Source organism: Triplophysa dalaica, chromosome 17, assembly GCF_015846415.1.
Source record: "Triplophysa dalaica isolate WHDGS20190420 chromosome 17, ASM1584641v1, whole genome shotgun sequence".
Classification (NCBI taxonomy): domain Eukaryota; kingdom Metazoa; phylum Chordata; class Actinopteri; order Cypriniformes; family Nemacheilidae; genus Triplophysa; species Triplophysa dalaica.
The window spans coordinates 8,512,429-8,534,354 of record NC_079558.1 but is presented as its reverse complement, the minus strand read 5'-3'; the positions used below and the strand labels follow the sequence as shown (position 1 = coordinate 8,534,354).

The following is a 21,926-nucleotide window of genomic DNA, read 5'->3' as shown; positions in this document are numbered from 1 at the left end:
AAATCCAACTTGAATAGAGTTTACTTTACTTGAACAAATATTTTTTCCTAGAAGGAGCCAATATACTATTTTGTGTGTACTGAACAAAGCAGCGTGTATTAAAGAATATTTTGTTGACTAGACTTTCAAAATTATGTCATCTCAACAAACAGAAAAGTTCCCAGCATGCATTGTGGAATATTAAGTTTGGTTTTGAATCAATTTTTTTAAAAGGATTCCTGTTTTAGTGTTTTAGTGTCACTTTATTCATCCAGTTGTTGTTAAAAATACATTGTTGCCTGTACTCTAAAAATTGATTTGTAGTCTCAAAAAACATATTTGTATTATGTGACGCAGTTTCTACTTAAACATATACATATTTATAACATTTTATAATCTAGACAATGTCAACATGAACTTGGAAGCTATAGACCGATTTCAAATCTCCCGTACTTGTCTAAAATACTAGAAAAAGTAGTGTCAACTCAACTGTGTACCTTCCTACAAAATAATGACATGCACGAAAAGTTTCAGTCTGGCTTTAGACCGCATCACAGCACTGAAACTGCGCTCGTTAGAATTACAAATGACCTTCTTATTGCTTCAGATAAAGGAAACATCTCACTCTTAGTCCTGCTTGACCTTAGTGCTGCTTTCGATACTGTAGACCATAAAATACTACTAGATCGTTTACACCATTATATCGGTATTCAGGGACAGGCACTGCAATGGTTCAGATCTTACTTAACAGACCGATATCAATACGTCCATTTAAATGGGAAATCGTCAAATCTTACGCAAGTCAATTATGGATTACCACAGGGATCGGTTTTAGGACCCTTGCTTTTCTCCATATACATGCTGCCCCTCGGCAACATTATTAGAAAACATGGAATTAGCTTCCACTGTTATGCAGATGATACTCAGCTATATATCTCATCAAGACCAGATGATTCCTTTAAGCTATCCAAACTGGCAGAGTGCATCGAGGACATAAAACATTGGATGACTAGTAATTTCCTCCTTTTAAACTCTAGCAAAACAGAAATATTACTTATAGCACCAAAATTAAGTAAACCGAATATCTCCGATTACAGCCTGCAAATTGAAAGCTGCACTGTTACTCCAACAAATACAGTTAAAGACCTAGGCGTTATATTAGACGGCAACCTGTCATTTAAAAATCACATCTCAAATATCACAAAAACAGCCTTCTTCCACCTTAGAAATGTTGCCAAATTACGAAATAGTTTATGTGTTGCAGACGCAGAAAAGCTTATTCATGCATTTGTGACCTCACGGCTTGACTATTGTAATGCTCTACTTAGTGGTTGTCCTGTATCATCGATAAACAAACTACAGTTAGTTCAGAATGCAGCTGCCGGAGTTCTTACTAGGTCAAGAAAATACGATCACATAACCCCAGTTTTATCATCGCTTCACTGGCTACCCATTAAGTATCGCATTGATTTTAAAATTATTTTAATTACTTACAAAGCCCTGAACGGTTTAGCACCTACTTACTTAACCGAGCTTTTATCACGTTACAACCCATCACGCTCGCTGAGATCTCAAAACTTAGGACTTTTGACAATACCTAGAATAACAAAATCCACCAAAGGTGGACGAGCTTTCTCATACGTAGCACCTAAACTCTGGAATAGCCTTCCTGATACTATTCGAGGGTCAGACACACTCTCCCAATTTAAATCTAGATTAAAGACACATCTTTTCAGCCAAGCTTTCACTTAATGCATAGTTAATGAACAGCAGCTACGCTAATTATTCTCTTTATTCTCTTTCCGCCTCTGCCTCGGGATGCCCATCCCGAGGTAGGAAGAAGTTCCACCATGTCCAGACGACCGACAGATGCCCATCCCGAGGTAGGAAGAAGTTCCACCATGTCCAGACGACCGACAGATGCCCATCCCCAATTTGAGATTACACCAGATACAGCTGCAGACTGACTGACCATCCCAGCTCCATCTAAGGCAATTCCACCAGCTGCCAAGAGAAATATGACCATCGGACCATCCCAGCTCAGACCACTACACCCCCAACCAAGAGCAAAGACGGACTATTTGTCTTATTAATGCTGAAGTTACAATATTTGGTATTAAATGCTAAACTAAAATCACATGTCACCAGTCTGAGTGCAGCTATGACACGTCAGAGGGGATCTGGCCCTCCCGGTTGAGCCTGGTTTCTCCCGAGGTTTTTTTCTCCATTAATCAATCATTGGAGTTTGGGTTCCTCGCCACAGCAGGGCAGTGTTGGCCTGCTCACCGGGAGACTGCATTCATTCATTTATTTATTTAGAAATTAGATGTTATTTATTAGAATGAACTTACTCGTTATATAAATACCATGCACTGTGCTGTGTTTTAACTTTTCTGTTTTTCCTGTTTGCCCCTGTAAAGCTGCTTTGAAACAATACACATTGTGAAAAGCGCTATATAAATAAACTTGAATTGAATTGAATTGAACATGTTAGTTTCATCATTAAGGAGTAGGAAAGTTACTTTTTTAAATAAACGTTTAAAAAGTTTGTTTCTAAAGGAAATGTTGAGGACTGTAAGGGTTAATACACGACTGACTGAGGTTGTCACTTCAACAGGAGCTTTTTTATTTCATTTTTCACCTTCTTGTATTATTTAAGTTTTCATTATTTACTGATAAAAAAACTTGGGGAAGATTGTTGTGTGGTTTACAGTGCAAATATAAAAGGTCAGGTCTTTCAAGGATAAGAGATACTGATCTGAACACGCTGACAAATGAGAGCACACTGAAGTAGAAATCAAAACACACAACAGTTGTATAGTTGAGTTTCCTATTTCCCCTGTCTGGGCCCCCTTAAAGCTGTAATGGACTTTCCAAGGAAACACTGATGACGATAAGTACCAATAAAAAAACACTTTTATGATATAACTGGAGATGATCAGGAGCGTATAACATTCATATGTATATTACTATTAAGGGAGACCAAAAAACAAGAAACAAGCAGAGTATAAAGTGTCCAGTGATGAGGCTGATGACAGGCAGGTGTGATGATTACAAACACGGGACAGGTGTGGGAGCGTAGGCTGTGATGTGTAACGGAGTCCATGGGGGAAACACAGGAGAAAACAGGTATGGGGACATACGGAACCGTGACAAAAGCTAAACCGCCGTCTGCAATCCGAAGATGCTAAACTTTATTTTGGAATCTCACCTCTGTTCAAAACCCATGCTTCCTTTACCCCAAATTTTTCTGCAGAAATGAAACAAAGCCAAGACTTTCTAAGACTTTGGAGGCCGCTTGCAATTTGGTTTTACTTTATCTGTTGACTTGTTGGCCGTATTTATTTGGCTCCAAAACGTACCACTGCGAGAGTACACCTTAGGTTTACAGTTTAAATTTGAGTCAAGTCAAGTGGCTTGTGCACACTTGTTTGATATCTTAGCTTCCTAATGAGCTGAATGATTGGGTTATCCACCCAAAATGTCACTTGGTTGTTACAAAAATGATACAAAAACACACATAACTTGTAATTTATACACAAAGGATATTCGCCTCTATTTGAAAGCTAAAAGGCACAAAAATTGCAATCTGTGTTGACACAGCATCAAGCACAGCACAATTGCACTCCAACATAAAAATTACACAAACAGCAAAAAAAGCAGACTGACACAGCACACTCAACAGACCTGACAAAAATCATCCCAATAAAATATCACACTCTACTGTTTGAGGAAAATAATAAATAACAACTCTTTTCAGGGTTTATTCTGAGGTATTTGGCCTAAAAATAGAATCCTTGGTGCTAATGATGCCCTTCACATCAAAGGCAAAATGAAAAGAAAATGATTAAGAGGTGAGGCACACCAGCGTTGCCAAACCCTCAGCTCATGGACTCAATCCAGCTGAATCTCTTAAGATCGTTTATATAAAAATGACTTCCTACAAAGCAACCGGTTACACACAATCGGTTTCAGTATTATTTCAGTGAACCAGACCATTCATATTCTGCAAGATAAACACTGTACAACAAGCAATCATTAGGATTTGTTGAGAGAAATTTACAGCGTACAAAGATACAGTTATGCAATGCATACAATGCGAATAATGTTCCTCAAGAAATAAAACATTTGAGAACAATACCACAAGTATACCACAAGTCTAAGTGCTTTTGATTGCCTGCCAATTCACTTATCGTCCATTTTAGAGTACACTATCTATAGAAGTTATATATTACCCAGGATTATTTGAAATGGAGGTGATGATGCAAGCGTTTTTCTGCTCTAAAATCAAACCATAAATCAATTTATCAGCTTTGCAGTTTTCAAAAGCAGTGCATTCTCTGTCACATAAGCACAACAGACAAATATACATCGTTTACGCTGTATTTGTCTAGCCAGAGGGGCATGAAACATTGTGCTCACTCCTATCATGCTAAATGTAAAACCAGGTTACCTACAGAGAGTATAACAAAAATTAGGCTAGTAGTAGCCATTTTTATCTATAGTGCGGTTAGGTTACTCAAGAACTCGGACGCGACATGATCTGTGATTCAAACAATGATTGTTTGGGTGTATAAATACATTAATACATACATTAATACATAATAAAAAAAATCTTTCTTTCTGATTGGTTATGCTGGCATTTTGGATGATAATCCAGAGATTTGATAGGTGGCGTTGCAAGAGTTTGCGGTCCGGGGCTAAATCTGGAGCACTGAAGTGAATTTTGAAAGGGCACCGTGATGTTTCACTTTGATAAACTTGATGAAAATACAGTCAAGTGCAAAATGTGCAGCACCAAGCTGAATACACCACCTACAAATCTACTGCAAGTATGATTTGTTATCATCTTAACCTCTGTCTACACCGCACACCAGTGGCACGATGCAACATGGCAAAAGCAGAGACTCTGAACAATGCATTTGTTGCATCTCTTCGAGCTGCATCCAGTGGGCAGAGAATGTCTGTTTATAATGGGTTCTAGTGTTGTGTCTCCATCGCTTGCGGAGGTTATCAATCTATTGCCGTTAATGTGCACTCAAGTTCATAAGAATGGATTAAAAACGTTAACCCTGCTCCGCACCAGTAGCTATATTCGGACACAAAATGACAGGTGAGACCACTACTATAAGAGAGACAAGTCAGACGAGCATAAGAGACTTTACAAATGCGACATGGCGGACATGACCCTTCACGCTAATATTTCTGTTAAATGTTTACTGTATTTTCAAAAACATTGATAGTGAATTTTTATTAATCTAACAGTGTTGATATAAATATTTACTCGATCTTGTCATAATTTTATCAATATAAATTTTCTTATCAGTGTTGTAATTAAAATCTTTTCATTGTCACAATTAGGGACACTCCCCGCCCCCTCTTATGCCCCGCCCTCAATTAATCGTGTACTCATTTTTCAAACCTGTCCAGTACTCAAAATGAAATATGATCAAAAATGCCCATCCCTAAGTGTTGTGGTACTATCCTCCAGCACTTTGAGATTTCGTCAGCTGCAATAGAAACTTTCTTGCACCGTACACACTTCCTTGCAAAAAATGTATAAAAACAACAAAGAATGAGGTCAGCACCTCACTAAGATTCACAGGTGCTCAAGGACACTAAAAGTAAGTTATAAAGCCCATTCCAAAAAAGATAACAATTTAAAAGATTTCTACATTTAAGAGGTCACATCACAACTAAAATGATGTGACAAATATTGGATCAAAGCTGTAAAGAATTTGATCCAATATTATTTTAGACAAAGAGCTACATTAAAGTTCAGAAACTCAAGTTGCCCATGTCAAAAGTGAAAAGTTTATTTGAAGAGTTAACATTTATAATTTCAAAAACAAATAGTATAGAATTGACAAATGGACATTGCAAATTCAAAACAAACATGTAATCTTAACTGAGAGTCCAGAAGCTGAAATAAATGTCCATATGTGAGGTATTCCATCAAGAATACAGAAGAACAATATTGTTGGGTCACTCTTAGAGCGATTTTTTTCAAGCTGATGTGATAGGAAATAAAACATTGACAGCCAATAAAATCTTTTTAAAGAAAGAGATAGAGCACTTAAGATAAGAATAAAACATAACATTATCATCCAATGGTGTGGACACTTCTACAGTTATCTTTACAGTTATCATTGTCGGTGGGGGAACTGGCCTTAACAACCAACTCGAAAATAAAAGCCCAACATTCAGCACAATCATTTCCTGCAAATCAATTATCATAGATTATTTATAATCGTTGTCATTTTTTCTCTGCGCACACCTGAAGAAGCATATACTGTATACAACGAGAGTGTGTGCTTCACAATTTATTTACACTGGAATCATAATTGTTGATAATGCGGTGGATGGCATCATTAGCACTCAAGCGAAAATCAATACAGTACAAAGCAGCAATCTTTAACAGACATAATACTAAATAGGATTTATTATTTGATGCTTCAGAAGGTGATATGGCTGCAGAAGGTGTTCCTGCAATACACATGGATTATTTCATTTCACAGCTATACAACATGTGGAACACTAAATCAACACGTGTAAAATGTTGTGTGATTTTGGGACACTTGATTGGTCAGGTTTTTACATGAACGGGAATCCAGACCTCGGACCTCCTGAAACTTTCATTCAATACCCCTGACTGTTCTTTACAATAATTCAATATTGGGCTGCACTTACCACCAGTCAGTCATTCTCATGTCTTCTTTGCACTCTTTCTATTAAAAAAAACAACCCAGCAAATTCCAATTCCAGGTGAACAACGGCGAGGAAGCGCAGATTAAAAAGCTTGTCTGAGATGTAGAGTTTGTTAATAAGTGTGAAGTGTGTGGCTTTATAAACTGCCTCTTCTAGCCCTCTAAATCCTAGCATATATTCGTCTCTTTTGGTTTTGTGTCTGCGTGGGGCGAGGGACCGGGTTTCTAAAGCGGTTTAGAAAGGCCAGATGAAACGCTGGTCCTCATTGACATGGAAACCACAATCTCTCGTGAACGAACCAGGCTACAGACAAAAGAAGACAGTTGAAATAGGGAGTTGGCTTGCAACCAGAGAACAAAATGGAATACAGATCCAGCAGAACTTCTGGTGCATATCAGACTGGCAGAGGATATCAAGAAATCTACGAGTGCACGAGGCTGCATACATGTGTGCGTTTTCCGTACGTCCATGTTGTGTGGGCAGTGTTATCTTAAAGGAGTAAGAACAGCGACGGCAGATGTTCACAGGCGATCAAACTGAGTGCTGATAATTTCTCTCATGTTTCGCAGAATCCTGCGCTTATCAGAAATGAAAGCTGCGCTGCCTTTAAACCAAAGTCAAAGTTCAGTTCAGCATCTGCCGTGAACGCAGTCGAGGAAGAAGATTAACACGCATTTTAGCACTGTCATGAATTGTGTAAGAGATGACACGTCACAGGCGAGGCTACAGCACCTTAAAGCTAGTCTTGTCTTGAAAGATAAACTAACAAACTGTAGTGAATACATGTTAATACTACAACACACAGAGTAACATAAACACTATGCGTAAAATAACTGAACATGTATACAAAACAAAAGCAGACACTGCAAGAACACCTCGCTTAACAATGTTAACTGTTTTTGAAAGCAGATTTAACTTTTACTGCCTTTTACAAAACTAAAATTAACTGATAACACAGGTCAATGTTTTACGAATGGGCTTATCTGCCGTGTCTAATATGTGTGTTTTAGATAGAAATGCATGACAGCTATACAGTAAGGCTGGAGAGAGAATGGTGTGATGTACTATGGGTCACAGGCACTCCTCACTACTCAGTCAACACAAAATTTCACACCAACATGAGCATGACACTGCCCCGAAGCACTTTTCAGAAACATATTTATCATACGAAGCATTTATTGGGTTTGGTATGATATCATCAAATCATGAAAAGCAGCCAACTGAGGTGTTAAACAGGATGTTTACTACGATTCGGGTGTGAAGTTGCAAAGACGTACGAATCAAAGTAAACAAGGACTTTTGATATATGACGTAAACAAATTTCCAAGTGCTTGATGAGTGGCCACAACCTAACCACGTTCATATTGCAAACCCATCATTGTTTGACTGAAAAACCACAAAGCCATTTAGATTACCCAGCATGCTCTTTTGAGGGTCTGATGTAGTAAAATATTGAACAGAGTACAGCTGCAAACCCTTCTTTTCCATTACACATTTTCACTTTACATTTGGCATTTTTGTCTTATATAGGAGGGGGCTGTTGTATAGCTAGCTGCTAGAAGAGGGGCCATGAAAGGTCACTTCCTCCCATTAAAGACTCATCAGGACCAGGCAGAACATCCCGAGCTACTGTTGGATAATGCCTGCAACTCATCATTGTCTGGTGTTTATAGCTCGGCACTGGTAAGATGTCCATACATAAAACACTAGGCGTAAAAACATCACTGACAGAACCTACAATAGCTACACAAAGAAAACGAATTTCTAAGAATCCTACAAAAGGTAACTTGATATAGTTTCATAATATATAAGTCATTATGCATTTAGATGAGAAACATTAACAAAAGATAAAACCTACGGAGCCTTTAGGAAAATTAAAAATACATACCAGAAGAATGTGTAATCATAATATTGCAACAGGTGGCATATTTCAAAATGATTCATACAGTAATGTGTTAACACACAGTATAATACAATGAAAAGCTATCGCTGGATTACTTAATAAAAAAGAGGTTGCACATTTCATGCACATTACAAATTTCTATGAGGTATTTAGATCTTGAAGCAGAATGTAAAAAACGCCTATAAGAAATACAATGATCAAAACCAGGTATTTTCTAGGTCAATTGATACTTTTGATAGAGTCCCATCGGAGAAGGATGAATGAAGTAAACTATGTCCTTAAGTTAGTTATAGGAGCCACAGTTCAAACTGCAAAAAAAATGACATCAATGTAACGTTACTGTATAATGTTTAACATGTCATTATAAATTTCAAGCAATGAAATAAAACCATCCAAGCCATGAAAACACAAGTCAAACTAAAAAAGTCTATGCTGAAACGCTAACATTTTACACTTCACAAAAACTTTGGTAAAACCCCAATTTATGCATAAAATGACTATAATTTAATCTCTATATCCATAAACTCGCATGTATCTGTTGTGCAAATGTTGTAAAGTGAATACTGCGAAAACAAGCACCTTAATTGAACCTATGATCACAATGCTGCATGCCAGCTATAGTACAGTGTGTGTAGCAGAGGCACATACTGTACTATCAGACACTGAGCTACAATGTGTCTGTCGGTACAGTATGTGCTTGCTAAACTAGGCCCCATACACTGCGAGACACTCTCCTCGCCGGCGACATGTGCAATGTCAGGCAAAATATGATGCATTAACCTCGCGGAACGTCTGTATTACCAAACAGTGAGAAGAGATGCGAAGAAGTCATCTTAGCTTAACGGCTCGCGATCTGTCAAACCACACCGCGCTAGCGCACACACCGGAGATAGCTTCGTTTCGCCTATAAAACAAGAGCGAACGTGACACACGCACGCGCGCGAAAGCTGCGAATATCACGGCACGTCGTGCTACTCACCTTGTGAATGTTTGGCGGGGTTTGAGGGCGATCCGGATCCAGAGAAGTTAAAGCGTCCGGGCGGTTCGCGTATCCAGTGTAGTGCAGAGACACGAGTGAACACAGTGAGCCGATACCTCCGCAGCGTGCCTCCAAACTAATGTTTCCTCCTCCTAAAGTCCTCCTTTCGGTATTAGGACGTGCACTAAGCTCACGATCTTGGTTTTTTTACCCCTCGGTGTAGAGGGGGGAGAAAAGTGCTCTGGCCGGGCTGCCACGACAGGGATTTGAAATGAGGAGAAATACTACGATCGCTCCTCCCTCCCCAGTCCCGCTCTTATGTACAGTACCACAAGGCGCGTATAAAACTATTTATTAAACTATCTACTGCTCTCTACAGGTCTAACATTGTAAAATACTAGATGACTGCACTTAGCTTGCTCGTGCTCTCTCTCTCTCTCTCTCTCTCTCTCTCTCTCTCTCTCTCTCTCTCTCTCTCTCTCTGTCTCTCTCTCTCTCTCTCTCTCTCTCTCTCTCTCTCTCTGACACACGGTGGATTGTTGCCGGAACTGCTGTCAAGGAATGACAGTGCGCTTCGCGTCCGTCAATCATTTATTCTGATGAAGAATACTCACCTCTGCGCCACTGTTATCTGACATGTATGGTCAAACGCATTAAAATAATTGTGCATGAAGTCAGAGTTTTTAAATCTCATGGAAAAAAGCGAAATATTTCATTATTTATACATGTTATTATTTACATGCATGTATGTGTTCTGTATTGAAGGGTAATACAATCATTGTCCTCTAGTAAAACTTACAAATTTGCTTTAAATGCATATTTAATTAAATTGTGGGAGATTAACAAAATGTTTTGACCAGTCCTTCAGAAAGGTATCCTGAGATGTCATTGCACAGTTTTTGCCCAGAAAAGGGGATAAATGTGAACGATTTATGTAGAGTACAAGACCCAGTGAACTGCCATCAAATATTGATCCTTGGAAAGGGGAGGCCACCATTCCTAAACACAGTGCAATAGCTCAGTACTTTGAGTAGACGCAACAAGCCCTCCATTTCTGTTTACCCAAAAATCGTTTTAATATATGGTCCCCATGGGTATAGGACGTAACAGATATTTAACTGATATGAACATACCCTAGTGGCCAGAGAAAAGTCAGAGAAGTAAAAGCACAAACGGAAAATATAAAACTATCGTTTTGGTCAACAGGTCAGATTTAATAGATTAGATTAGATTAGATTCAAATTTATTGTCATTGCACATGTACAAGTAGGCTACAGGGCAACAAATGTAGTTTAGTCTAAGAAGTGCAATAGCAGAAAGTGCAGGATATACAGTGGTTGCATAAGTGCAGGAAAAATTAATGATAAGTTATAGTGTTATAACAGTACTGCAATGGATATTGAGTAGTGCAAATAAATGATGGACCGAAGATATTTTAGTAACAGTGCAGTGGAAGAAGGGATTGTATATTTAGTTGAAGTATCGGAGTGCAAAGATGCATGTGTAAACAGTTGGTACTGCAATGAACAGTCGGCAGTGCAAATGAGCATACTGGTAGTGCAAATGAGCATATATGTAATGTGTAGACAGTCTAGTAGAGCACTGAACAGTCCAGTAGTGCAAATAACAAGACATTGCCAGATGTGCATTGAGGGGGGAGAGGAGAGTGTAGCGGTATATTAGGGCAGCGGATCAGCAAGGGGCAGAGTTCTAGGAAACAGCTCTGGGAAAAAAGCTGTTCCTCAGTCTTCTGGTCCTGGTCCAGAAGCACCTGAAACGCCTAAATATCATTTTGTATGAAGTAAAAGACCAATAGAGAATTAATTAACATTTGCGCATTTGGCGAAAGCTTTTGTATGATATCCTCATTTGTATTTGACTATGTTTGATCCCTGGGATCGAACCCATACACTTAGTGTTGCTGGCACCCATGCTCTGACAACAGAGCTATAGGATTTACTGAGACAAAGATTGCTGTTTCATAGCTCAGGAGAGCTTGGTTGTGGGATAGTTCATCCTAAATAAAAATTATGTCATCATTTATTCTCCCTCATGTTGCTCAAAACTTGAGCAAAAAAGTAAATATCTTGAGAAATGTCTCAGTGGTTTTGTGTCCATACCAGAGGAGATTACTGGTTCAGTGTTCAGCTCAATTTCCATCCCACACTTGTTCTGTAACCTTTTGTTGTAAAAATCCAATACTGTTGGCTTTAATAATAACATGTTAAAATGATCCTGAATAAAAATTTACTGTGTGATTTTGCAGAATTGCCTTTGCCTAGGTTAAAAAGCACGGTTAATCAGACCGACAACATGCTGAGCTTCAGTTCCTGCAAAGCCATAATAACAGTCTTAATGAAAGCCGTGTCGGAAGTGAATATTTAAATTCACTTTTTTCATTAATTTGAAAAAAGCAACCAAAGTTTACATTTTATATTTACATTTAGTCATTTAGAAGACGCTTTTATCCAAAGCGACTTACAAAGAGTTAGGGAGCAACAAGCGATATGTCATACAGGAGCCATAATACATTAGGTGCCAATACAAAGTTACTGGTTTCCACTACAGCTAGACCACTACCTGTTGAGAGAAAGGTTTTTATTTATTTATTTGTCTGTCAGGTATTCACAGAAGAGTTGGGTTTTAAGTAGTTTTTTGAATGTTGTGAGAGATGTGGTTGACCGGACAGAGTTAGGAAGAATGTCCCACCTGGAAGAAGTTGTGAAGCAGAATGAGCGGGAACGTGATTTACTGTCCTTATGAGAAGGCAATACAAGACGCCACTGGTTTGATGAATGCAGGGGCCTTGATGGGGTGTAGAAGTGCAGGAGGGTGTGGAAGTAAGCCGGTGCAGATCTAGTGATGGTCCTGTAGGCAAGCGTTAGTGACTTGAATCTGATACGGGCTTCAACCGGTAGCCAGTGGAGAGAGATGAAAAGGGGAGTCACTTGACAGTTGGGCTGTTGGAAGACGAGGCGTGCTGCTGCATTCTGAACCAGCTGGAGCGGTTTGATAGCCTTTGCAGGAAGACCACCAAGGAGAGCATTGCAGTAGTTAAGACAAAGTCCTTGAACAAGTTATTTTAAAATAAATTTTCAAGGTTTTAGGACCAATTTCTTTACCTAAATTATACTTAAACTTTTTTTATCAGCATATTATGTGAACCAAAGCAAATGATCAAATCTAATGATAATTTAAATCAATAATTATTCATTACCATACTTATAGCTTATATAGTGTTTCTAGCTTAAACAATCAGATTTCTGTTTATCCAGGTCAAGAATGTAAAAAAAATGCATATACATTTCTGCTTGACTTTGATGTTTTGTAGTCCAGGCCTCTTAAACAGTAACACATACCCCAATTAATTACTTTCAACACAATCCTACAGTTGGTAAAAAGAATTCAGCTACACACATTCACACAACAGCTTTAATGACTTTAACATCAGCTGTGAAAGCTGTTCTGTGTAATATGCTAATATTGTGTGCATGTGTGTGTGTGCCCACATACCTCTAAAACATTTCTATGAAACGTCCTTTGAAGTTCTGCTTCCAAATGTCTCCTAATCAATCTGCTTGTTTTATTATCCAACTCAGTTCCAATATAAAGGCAAAACTAGCGCCTTTGTTATAAGTGTTAATTAATAAAACCGGTCTGACCCAATCGGTTCGTTGTCATTTTCCTCGCCATAGTAGGGAAAAAATTGCAATCTCTAACAAAGATCGACGTTTACACATGGACTAGCAGACCTCTGTTACACTTCAATCGATCCTCATGTGTTTAACTGATGAAGTGAAGTTGATGCCATTGTTACTGTTTATTGCTAAAAGCCAAAGCTTATGAATACACGTGCACTGAGAGGGGGACCGACCAATCACAACAGCCTGAGAATCGTAAGTTCGCTGATATGGTATTGGTGGGACATCTTCACGCTCTTAGCGGGGAACAAATCACGACAGACCTGGTCAGCGTTTCGGCAGGAGGAATTTTATATAAACCTGAAGAAATCCTGTCGTCTTTTTAGAAGAGGGACAGCGATAAACAATAGACTTGAAATATGTGAAATATAAAGCTTTTTTGAAACTAGAAATATAAACAACCAATTGTTAAACACCCAAAAACATTATAAAAGCTTCAAAAACAGCAAAAGAATGGCTCCTTTAAATTCACATAGTCCATCCATGATTTTAGTGCCATGAGATTCCTAAAAGGTTGCTATGGTTATCGCCATGTCAGTTATACAATAGACTGTTCCAGCATGCATGTTGCCATTGGCTCCAGGGGAGTTGCCCTGTGAGTTGGCAACCTGAAACTGAACCAGAGGGACAAATAAAAAGCATGATGACATCATTGTGCCAAGGATTTCATTCTTCCTCATCAAACCTTAGTCTCCCACATTATGATCCTTTAAAAATTGTAATGCCGCATGTCAATCCTTAAAATCTACATCGTGAAGTAAAATCCAGTTACTGGATCAAAACCACAGCCAAGAGACTAATAAAACTACTTTCAAATAAATAAGCCACCAAAAAAAATAATGTTAAAAAATCCAATTTGTCTCACTTGCTTCAGGGTGAACAATCAACAATAAAAACATGTTCAAAATACGAACAGGGTATAAAATAGGGTCTATTTTTTCTTTCTATTTCTTTTAAACAAATGGTCGTTTAGAAATTTTTAAACTCAGAAGGCCAACTGTATTGTTTGCAATTTTAGTAAAAAACTTAATTAAGAAAGTAAAAAATACAGATATGTTCCTAAATATCTAAACAAAAACACTTTAATGCTTTGGGACACCAAAGTGCACCATTGTGAAATGTGCCAAAAATAGAAATGGTTGTGCTACTTCTTATTACTATTCATCATTATCTATAGTAATTCTCCATGCTAATGAAACTGAATTGTAGTTTCATTAGACGCTCATTAACTCATACAAACGAAACAAAAGAGCCAATGTGTGACTGAAATCTACAGCAGGTTTGTCTCAGAGATGTTAAAAAGTCTGTGCTTGTTCATTGCAATAGACACAAGTTTCATCGCTTTTAACCATGGTAGATGTTCAAAAGCTGAGAGCTCCTCAGGGCAGGAGTTGCTGATTTTCGCATCTTTGATGAAGCCTTGCCAACCATTTATAAATAGAGACAACCTTTGTGCTGCATTTGATTCCAATGTATATCCCCACAGGACACACACACTTATTTATCAATGTACTGAAAGATGCATTTTCTTTATTAGATAAAAGCGTCTTTTGTCATGGTTTATGAATTCCAGACAGAGTGGTTGAAGATGGCATTAAAGAAACTAAACAAATGATATAATTGGCTGTTTATGACACTACCTGCATACACAGGGGCAGATCGGTAAAAAGTTCAGCTGTGATTGTGGTACCACGGCTAATTATGTCTTATGTTCCTATTCATTCAGACGTGTGGAAATAAATACTAATCTAGCAAATGGAGAAAGAAAATCCCCATAAACGTGCTTCGAGTAAAAATCTGATAAAGCCTTGTGCTTTATCCAGATCCTCTTGAATAATCATAGGACCTGGCAGCAGCTGGGGTTCATATAGGAAGGTTGTTTGTAATTCTGCTTCAAAGAGTTGATATATAAAGATGTGAAGAAGTTCTTCATAGAGCTGTTGAAATTACTATCACAATAATAAGAATCCCTCACATCAACATCTCCTTAAAGCAAAATGATAATTTGGGAAAATTCTGCTATTTGGGTAAAACAGCTATACTCACCATATTGTCATGCCTTTGGCATGCCTATTTTCTTTTAGAATAAAAATATCACCTTTATAGCCATCATGTGTGCACAGAATGGAGAAAAGACACATGAAGGACATGTAGATAATAACAAAATTATATCAATTTTCAATTACAGTATGTTTCAGACTAACATCAGATTGTGACTTTCCAATCCAATTTGTTAAAGTGCACACATAAATAACATTACTATTGTGTATCGGAAATCACTCCGCCAGGGTTTGTACAGGTTTCTGAAGGTTTGGATTCCCGTTTCGTAACAAGGGTTCTTAGTCCCTTATTGCACAATTCTCCCAGAAAAGCACGCCCACGTGTTATCCAGCAGGTGAAAGAACACTCCCACACGCAAGCTGCTTCACTCGGCTGACGGAAGTTAAGCTGTGTTTGATTGCTCACTGCATTTCGGTGATGAATTTTATATAAAGTATAAACATAATGCCGGATTTGGAGAAAGCCTAGGTGCGGACAAAAACATCCATTCAGGAAGCAGAAGTGATAGGAGAATCACCACATCTGCATTATAAGAAAACGGTCTTTCTTTTAAGACTGTAAGTTTAGAATCAGTGCACTCTCTGTCTCCCTCCTGATAAGTTCAGCGTAGGCATGAAAGGAGTTGCGTGCAAATAAAGTGCATTCTGTTTTGCTAAAGCTGTAAATTTGACCACAAAACAGCTTCTCTAAAATCAATGAAACGCGCACCTTGTGCTGATGATGCACGTCAATAATTTGCCCCCAAAATAATGCAGACTCGATGCATGTTGCTCTCCTTTGTCTGATATGGTACTCTGCAGAAAAAACTAGTGAATTTCCGTAAAAAAAATAGTAACATGCATAGTAGTGCAAATGTAATGTCTTACCCTAATATTGCTGTCACAGTACATTTAAGCATTTGGCAGACGCTTTTATCCAAAGCGACTTACATTGCAATGTCCTATACATTTATACATAGGTATATGCAATACCCTCGGATCGAACCAACAACCTTTTGTTGTTGACGCAATTCTCTAACCACTGAGCTACAGGAAAGCTAAGACCTAACCAATAAGGTTTTGTTTCTATTTAAATAGCTCCGATTACACATTTAGTATAAGGGGTCCTTGCTCCATGCTCCTCTCGTCTACGGGGTCCTTGCTCCAAAAATGTTTAAGACCCCTAGTGCAGTCCCAGCACTAAAAGATGCTGTACATCAAACTAAGTCATGTGTCTTCATTTTGTTGGCAATCGGTGTGTATATGTGCATAATATAAACATGAATTTATATTGAATCAACAGTTATACAGGGATAATCCATTGGTGTATTGTGTGCTCTTGCTGTAGTTCATGTTGAGTGTTTATTTATTGGCTTTGGTAACAATAAAAAACGTCATTCAACAAAAGAACTCTAAACTCAACAGGTAACAAACTGTTACAACGATATTAAAGCATATATTAAGTCAGCAAGAACTGAAACACTAAACTTTAACAAATAAGAAACACAGAATTAAACATGCTGCAATACATGGCGGGAACTTGGGTGAGGTGAGGACCCAGGTGCAGACAGGGAGGTAAAGGCAAGACTTTTTATAAACAATAAAATGCAAAACAAACACCCACGAAGGGGTAACATAACAAAACATGGAACAAGAACTAGGACCAACTAGCACGTCACGTCACGTCACAAGATCATAAGAACTCACGCAAGTTGACACACAAGACTAACACAATGAACATCGGGAACCAAATCAAGAGGGGACAGGTGCATGGAACAAAATAATTAACACAACTAGGAAACAGGAGGGCAGGAACAATGACAAGACCGGAGAGAGAGAGTATGGCAACAAATAGGTGCCAAAATAGTCTCTCTCCCACATAAAACAAAGGATCCTTTCTAATTCCGCCTCGAGACCAAGAAATACCTGACAAGGTGATGCGGAATCATGACAAACTCTTGCAATATTGCTTTAGAATACACTGTTTGTAAGTTGGGCAAACTTACTTGAGAAACTCAGTCCAGACATATAAATAATATTTGTTAGAAACATATTTAGGCTAATTTTGTTTAGTATAAGCAAAACAATCATTTGACTCCTTTAACTAAAATGCTATGTTCAAGCAACTCTTTGTAGGGAGAACATTTTGCAAGTTGTATTTCTTACAGTGTATATGTACTCAAGATTAATATAAGATCGGTAGAAACTGGGTCTTACCTCATCTTTAAACCTTAGCATATCTCCATGTAGCCTTTAAATGGACTGTTCATGTCATTTGAATGATAGCTGGATAGCACAACAGTGTTGTGTTCATATTATTACTGCGCCAAGACTCTGAGATCTTCTCTCACCCCATGATCTTAACAATTTAATTAAACCAAACAACTGAGAACAGCTCAGATCCACATTTCATCGGCTGTAATATCGGAAAGGATCAAAGAATCTTGTGCACAGAAAAGAGTAAATAGTTTGCGGCTCTTTATTTTTATATAAGGAATAATTTGAATCCTGAACTCAAGGTTTAATAAAATCCTTAACACAACGTTTAAAATCCTCTACATAAAAATTCTATATTTGCCATGAAATCTTATTCAAATGAATGTGTGCGGTATTAAGATGTGTTTGTGTGCATATGGCCTCATGACCTCATGCCAATTTAATAAAATCTGTATAGACGCAGCATTCATCTTCATTTATCTTACCATTTTTCCCAGATCGTCACTGAATCATTCATTGAAAGTAAAAAGTTAACCGGTGTCGACTGTTCTGTACTGTAACTGAACTTCCAAAGAATTTCGTCCACAGAGAATGAACCAAAAACGAAACTTGTGTAATGACTGAAAACATCTGTGAAAGTTGTACACTGTAAGGGTTGGTTTTCAACAACAGGACTTGCTGTAAATTATTAACTTTCTTTGAGAATGTAGGTTATTTAAAGTATTTGGTTAAAATTTTGTTGGTGGAGATTCCTGAACACAGTCCTGAATATCTCACTGAACCCTTAATTTACAGTAATGGGATAACAGCTGTCAAGCGTCAAATTCATTTTTAACTATGCAAATTTTATAGGCTTCGCAGACCATAAAAGTGCCAGAGGTTTGGATTGAAACATGTGATTCACAGTTCGGAAGCTAATTTTATTACATCTGTGAACCCATCAGACGAGATAAGCCATAATTGAGTGTAATATTGTTCAGATTCAATATCGGAACAACGGGTCACCTTATTCCACCAGAGGGGTTTTATTAAAAGATTCAGAATTGGCATGAAGTCATAAGAGCTGACAAAATTGTGAGCATGAGAGCTTGTTGGCCTCTTTTGGCCTTGTTTGTGGCAGAAAGAACAAGCAACCTGAAACAGAACTCATCTAATTTTCTCTGTAATATGTAAGATTGGAGCAGTATTCAGATGTTGACTGTCCATAAAAATAATTAATTTTCATTGCAGCATGTTCTAGAGAGCTAACGACAGAAGCTGTAAGTGTGTTCAAACTCTACCAAATACAAATGAATGAATTCCATTTACATTATATTTACGATTTATTGAAACTAATGTAAAGGAAAGGAATCATTGACGTTTGTGTTGCTAACATAGCGCTCTATCCTTTGGTCTAGAGAACTGATTCTGGAAGCATTGGAGAGGTTTAGTAACAAACTAGCGGCGTAACTGTTTTCACTTCCTGTGGCCTACACTTAACTTCCGGTACACATGCGCAAAGTAAAAAGAACCTGCAGATTATTTCTGATAACAAACAAAAGAAATAAGAGGTAAATTACGTTAGCTAGCAAGTTATACTGTAAGTATGTCTAGCCAGTATTTTTTTGGGTTACCAGTAGATGAACAGTTACGCAGCTAAACTTAAATACGACAAAGTTAAACAATTCATTCAACAAATTGTTTATTTAATATGGTTATTTTACAATAAAATATAATATTAATATAAGTTGATTAAAATACAAATAGTTATATTGTTAGTCACTAGCGAGACCGATCAACAAACACAGAAAAGAACTTAACTTCGGGCCAGGCGGGTGCTTTGGTGCATTAATGGCACATTAGTTTATAGATATTTTTAAGACTATTCATACTAAAGAGACAAAAAATACTTTGTCTTCATTTCTTCCATTTCATTTTGATATTTTTTGGGGACTGTGCTGGATTTGGGAATAGAAAGAAAACAAGATTTTAAATAGAGATTTTCTATAGACCACCCAAAAGTGGACATTTTACTTAACAAAAATAGAAAATATGAGCTCAGTACAATGCATATTATGTAAATGATTATACATTCAAGCATGAAGCATCAGCTGAAGGGCTCAAAATCACATGCCCTTTAATAAATCCTGACTGGTTCATTGGACAGTCTGAAGCATTTCCCTGCAAGACAACATCTTTCATAGTATTCATCTGTGCATGCTTCAGTAGGCTAGTCATCAGTGAAATTTTTTAGGAGGCTAAAATAGAAAGAGAAACATTAGTGCCATGGACAGGGCTGTAATTGAGGACACGTGCTGGGCACATACCTGAAAAGTGCCCGTTTCTGTGCATCCCTTTGTCACTTTGTGAGCATACAGATTATAAGTCTTGTAAGCCGATGACATCTAGTGCTGAAGACAAGTTGTTCTTGAGGACATTTTTCTTATCCTATCAATTTTTGTTTGCACAGCTCTGCTTTGTCTGTAAGGGGGGATTCTTATTAACAGCTGTTGTGTGAAACTCTCTGGCTTTGAACCCTAAGCGACGACAAGGTCATCTACTCAAGCTTCATTTTATGCTCTAACAAGAACACATTGCTCTGCACTAGGAGATAAGTGCACTGGAGTTTATCTTAAGGCTGGTGCTGCTTGTGGTATTGGTAAATGCCTTTATCTGTCTATGTTATCAGCATGTGCATGTTCTCTTGCTTATCTGGGAATGACTGTCCGTCTAAACACATCTGAGATAACATGTTCGCACATGTATGCAGGGATAGAGACGGACCTTACAGTGCAAAGTGCTCTAACATACAATCCTCAAATAGCCTCACTAATTTATAAGGATTTATTCATATAATTATTAATATCATTGGCTGGTCATGAGCTAAGTGCAGAGCTGCTAGAGTAAGCAAGCTAAAAAAACACATTGAAATGTAACACACTATTGCCCCTTGATGAAAATGTAGTAGAAATACATTTTTTTATGAAACAATATGAGCCAACGAAACAGGATTGTCCCTGGGATTTTTTTTAAGTCTAGAAGACTGAATATTGTTGTTCATCCTTACATCTAGCTGCCGAAAAAATAAGAGACCACCCCAAAATTACATTTGTATTTTTTGCAGAAAATTTGCTGGACAAACAGGTCACAATATCGAGAAAGATGCAATACAAAATATACAAGTTTATATTCACGTTTAAACACTAAATACTGATGTTTAACATCAGTCAAAAATGAATGTATGATGGAGTAAGCCTGATTTTTTATCAGTCTTCCACATTGCTGTTGGGTGACTTTATATCATTTCTGGGGTTGGTTTGTGTTGTAATTCAACAGACACTGGAAAAGATAATCGCAACAATACATGGAGAAATGAAGCTTGAAGGTAAAACTAGCAGGGCAGGCTTTCCAATTACATTTACATTTAGTCATTTAGCAGACGCTTTTATCCAAAGTGACTTACAAGTAAAGCTATCAATAAACCAAGGGAGGAGAGAGGAGAAAAGACTATCATGATTCTGCCTCATCATGTCGTGCCTTTTTCTTGGTCTTGTGGCAGGATCATGGCAGAACCTCATGTTTAGTGTAGAGAGAGACATGGCATTGTTTGTCTTGACATGTTATGCCAGGGGTGTCCAAAGTCAGTCCTGGAGGGCCTGTATCCTGCAAAGTTTAGCTTCAACCCTAATCAAACTGTGTCTTGTTCAGTTTAGTCTAGTCCAGTTATTTGTAATTTAATTCAATTCAAGTGTTGTCTTAGTCTTGTCTAGTGTAGTTAGTTTATGCCATGTAACATTATTTGCTATTAGTTAGTGATATCCACATGATCTGCTGCCAAGACAAGCTCAGTCCATCATTTTGGATCCTTATCACACCAACCATAAGATGTGCTGCCTTCCTGCTGCTCCTATAGCGTATCCAAATGCAGTTCATCACATTAAGTATTGACACGTTCCACAACGTTTCCAAAACTGTAACTGTCCAAATACTTTCCTTATCTTAAACACCAAATCATTTGTTTTATACTGTGACAAATAAACTTTCTCTGAAATGTTTAGCTTTATAACTGTTTGTGATTGATGTCTACAGTAAAAGCCACTTGGTTTGATATTTTGTTATTTAAAGCAGACCTGTTTATACATTTTTAAGTGTACCTTAAGTGTCCAAATATTTTTTCAGGCCACTGGACAGTAAAATTCCAAGGTGCTGCAGTGAAGCTGTTTTCCAAAATTCTCTTTCTTTCACTTTTGAAGACTGCAAATTAGTAATGTCCCCATCTCTCTGACCTTTTCTTTAAAAACAAATCTCAAGGACCACTGGAAAAATGTATTACTGTAATGCATCAATATTGTTTTCCTCAAAGGTTCATTTAGTGCTTATCTCATTATGGGCTTTGTGGCTCTCCAAAGACTGAAACTGAG

At 37.7% G+C, this 21,926-nt stretch overlaps 1 protein-coding gene across 2 annotated transcripts in view; it reads right to left on the bottom strand.

Moving 5' to 3' along the window:
• The window catches only part of thrab (thyroid hormone receptor alpha b), a 127,658-nt gene extending 117,803 nt beyond the window's left edge, over window positions 1–9,855 (bottom strand). For both annotated transcript variants that reach the window (XM_056770525.1, XM_056770523.1), the window contains exon 1: window positions 9,570–9,855. The gene's annotated coding sequence lies outside the window, so the exon portion shown is untranslated. The remainder of the gene's footprint in view (window positions 1–9,569) is intronic.
• Between the last annotated feature and the right edge of the window lie 12,071 nt (window positions 9,856–21,926).